The sequence below is a fragment of the Saccostrea cucullata genome, unplaced genomic scaffold, assembly GCF_032062105.1.
Source record: "Saccostrea cucullata isolate Sc308-1 unplaced genomic scaffold, CSIRO_AGI_Scuc_v1 ctg12481, whole genome shotgun sequence".
Classification (NCBI taxonomy): Eukaryota; Metazoa; Mollusca; class Bivalvia; order Ostreida; family Ostreidae; genus Saccostrea; species Saccostrea cuccullata.
In genome coordinates this window covers 1-4,139 of record NW_026922371.1, presented here as the reverse complement: position 1 = coordinate 4,139, position 4,139 = coordinate 1, and the positions used below count along the sequence as shown (strand labels likewise).

Below are 4,139 nucleotides of genomic sequence, written 5' to 3'. Positions count from 1 at the left end.
ACAAAACCCTATAAACCTTTGGAATATGTCCCAAGAAGGACTTATCATTCCCTGTTCACCACTTATAACCACCTTGTGCTCATTGTCATGATAGGACAAACAGAACAACTGTTACGGTAATTAGTTCATAGTTTAAAATAATGATCTTCAAATAAGTAAAAAGAAAAGTCTGTGAGCAGTCGGTTAATTCTTAAAGTAAACCTCATTTTATGATTAGTATCTACAATGTTGTTTTATTGTTGATTTATAAATATTGAGATATTGCTGTCTTGTGTACATGTATGCAGCTTATTTGCTGTTGTATAGTATATGACCAATTCCCATTGAATGGTATGAATGTTCATTGTTTTTATGCCGAACAATAGTTCATAATAAAAATTGCAGTGATACGCTTAATCATTGTTGGGTTTTTATTATAAATATTCTTTGGTAAAAGCAATGGGACATTTTATTGTATTATCTTCCTTGATTCTGACGAAGCAATATAATATATTGATTGTACATGTATATTGATTAATAGGTTTATAGATTTTATGCTAAATATGCTAAACATCTATAATTTCCTATTTCATTATAGGGTTTTGATCTTTTTGAATGTTTGACTAAAAAAAAAAACATTTAATATGCTTTTGAAAAAAAAACACAGATGCATCATAAATGCAACATGTGCTACAAGGTTAGTAAGAACAAACAAAAAGCTGAAAGTTTAGAACTTCAAACAATACATCATTTATAGAACTTCCCAGTGGTAAATTAATCGATCAACGATATGTAACAACAATATTATTCGCTTCTCCCAATTCGGATGTTTTAGAAATGCTTTTATTAATATATGTTACAATGTAATTTTTGTAATACTAAGTATCCTGGCCTGGGATAGTAAAATATTACAAATGGGTACGCATAATAATTAATAAACTAAAAAATGTTTGATTAATAAAAGTTTGTGCTTGCTTCAGAAAGAAATATCATATTCCCTTCGGGCGCTGCCCTCGGGGATTATTAATTTTTCTTGGCTGAATAAATCTTCATATTTCACTCACTACCTTGCAATAAATGTATAATGTACATTTCAGCAATTACATGTTAGAGGTTTTATGAAACATATCTAATATTGAACATTTCAGCAATTACCTGTTCAATGTTTCATGATATATTGGAGATAAGAAACCGGAATAAAGCTCAAATTTAATTGAAACATATCATGTAAATTGCGAGTAAAAAATTAAAGCAAACACAAACCTCTATAAAATTATTGATCAAGTCTAAAGAAGAACTTATTATCCCATCTCCGCTAGTTATAACCACCTTATGCTCATTGTCGTGATCACACAAAAAGCAATGTAGCTTATTCAGCTTTTAAATAATGATCTTTAAATAAGTGAGAAAAACTTAACTGAGCAGTTGCCTTAATGATGGATTTTATTTGCTGACATTTTTATTTTATTTATATTTATATTAATAAAATATTTTAATTATTTATTTATTTTTATTTATTTGACTTGATTTTTTTTGCTGATTGCAACGTTTGACATGCCATAGGAATTAACATATTAAGCTCTTTTGTATATCTTACACACGAGGCAATCGCTGTATTTATTTGCTAAAAATTAGTTTTAATATTTTACAATTGATGTAAAATTTTCTTGGACCTCTGTTAGGTACATGTACATGTAAATCGGTCTAGTGTACTCAAGGGCGATCTTTAGGAGTTGGCTGTTAAGTTCAAGTAATTTTTTTTCTTTAATTTTGGTATTTATTTCCATTCTTTTCTTTTTATGTCTTTCTAATTGTTTCTTTTATTGAGAAGAGCCAGAGTGTCTGAAAATTATCTTTTTTTAAAACCTTTCCGAGAAAAACAAAGCCCATATATTTTGGAGGTTGAACAACCCCCTCCCCACCCACCTTTCTACTCTCAATATTTTTGGTGACGTACTTACATTTCAAGTCTTATTATATATGAACAACACATCTTTGTAAATAACATGGAATGACAATTATAGTACTCTTCTTAGAGTTTGTTTTTTTTGAAAATATAATTTACTAGCCAATTTGAGGATTCATAGATGATCAATTTTTCTCGCTGAATCTACTTTTATATATTATTTAAAAATTCAGCAATAAGTTCGAATGAATTTGCCTTTGCCGCAAAAAACTATAAATATTCTCTCTGAAGTAGCTGAAAATGCACATACAATGCCGTCACTGGACACTTCAATGTTGGTCTATCTCCTGTCTATCTATGGAACATAACCCCCCATCACTTGTTGTGTCTTTTTTATATCTCCAATGATCTTCTCCAGATCTCTTTTGGTCCTCAGTGATAATTGTCGTTTAATAACAGGAAAAATTATGCTGCGCTATGATCGGGATAAGGCAATTGTGAAACTATTTTGCTATTTTTCATTGATGTAAACTACGTTTGACATAAGTAGAATATTAACAAAAAATGTCATTATCTTTTGCAAATTGCTAAATCTTCATAGATTTATCTTAATATTGTGTTGATGGCCACAAGATGTTTTATTTTTCTAGTGTGGACATTATTGTTTAAACCTTCCTACAAATGAATATGATCAAGTTTGCTTAAGTGAGGTACTGTTAGCGCCAACCAAAATTCCGAGGATTTTTAGAATATCTGATCTCCATGGACATTATAGATTTTTCAGAAAAGAACACAGTCATTTCCAATAAAGATAGAAGGAGAAAAAACAATCGAGTACAAATTATGTAGTACAAAATAGAGATTAAGGGTTTCCACATTGTTTTTATAATGGAGAATTTTCCAATGATGTATAAACATGCAATATAACAGTTTTTTTTTCTTAGAAAATTTTCTTTTGCAAGTTTGTTATTTCATGAAAAATTGACTCTTTAATTAATAACAATCATTTAATGCTTCCTTAATAAACAAACATAACAAAAATCAATATCAATTGTATATTATTCCAACATTTATTTTCATGATTTATTTCTTCGCTGACAGATCAAAATTGCATCCATCTACAAAAAAAAAGAACTAGTTTTTTTAATATCAATAAAGATGAACCAAGAACTAATCGTCCTTTTTATTTTTTTGTCAAATCAGCGACATTTTGTTTGCTTATGCACTTTTGTCTTCACACTGGATTTATTTGTGAAAAAAAAAAACGTTTTTCGAAAAGGAATCACAATTGTAAGTTACGGATGAATATAAATTTTATTCACTATTTATAAAAAAAAAGTTACCTTTCCCTGTTTCTGCACCATTTTATACATCGTGATTTAAATCTTCTACAGCAATACCAGTCCCGAAGCACTTGGTTACCCATGACGCTGATCTCATCGCATTTGACATTGTTCTCACCCATGTTGAATGCAATAATGAGCACAAGCAGTGTTATAATCTTTACGAACTTCATCTAGGTTACAAATATGGATAATAACGTAGATTCAAGTATTGAAAAATAAAGAAATCCGTATATAGTTATATCGGTACGGAAATCCTAAACTCAATTTGTAATGCACCGCATGGTTAATATCATGGTGACATCATTAAAATTTGGATCAATGGATGATAAAAGCCATTTTTACTCATATGCTATGATGATGAGTAATTTTGAATTCGAATTTATCTATTATGTCATTTTTTAAAATCAAAGCATGCATATACAATCTCTATCCGATTCATTCGATACAATACAGCTGAGTAGTCTTTTGATGTCATATATAACACGAGATAAGCGTTTATTTTTATCTGAGCCAGAGCAATTTGCCCCAGGGAGTGAATCTATTTTTTTTATTAACTACAGATTTGGTTGATTAAAAAAGAAATTTTTAAATTACTGAAAGTAAATCACTTATTCAAGAAACATTTATAGATAATCAATTCATTTATGCTCTGTAAAGTTGCACAGCGATAGAGAATACAATAGCTGAGTTCAATGCAGATGCTGATGTGAGAATAAAAAATATGTCAGATAAAAAATGTAATTTATTTAAAAAAAAAAGAAATCGTACCTTGATGCTTTTGTAGTCCTGCACTCGTTTTAATTTAATGAGATTAACATAACAAACGGAAACTTGATGCACGTTACCGGTATATAAAGAGGGACACCATAAGATGGATCACTTATGTGGCACGCGCATGAGATTTGTTT

The 4,139-nt window shown here is 29.5% G+C and overlaps 1 long non-coding RNA gene across 1 annotated transcript; it reads right to left on the bottom strand.

Annotated features, from left to right (window-relative positions):
- Positions 1 to 2,903: 2,903 nt before the first annotated feature.
- LOC134261682 (uncharacterized) lies at positions 2,904 to 4,110 on the bottom strand. The gene is made up of 3 exons (XR_009990863.1): positions 4,000 to 4,110; positions 3,229 to 3,401; positions 2,904 to 3,003 (listed from the first exon to the last, which is right to left on the bottom strand). It is a non-coding gene; the product is annotated as an uncharacterized LOC134261682 (long non-coding RNA).
- Positions 4,111 to 4,139: the final 29 nt, after the last annotated feature.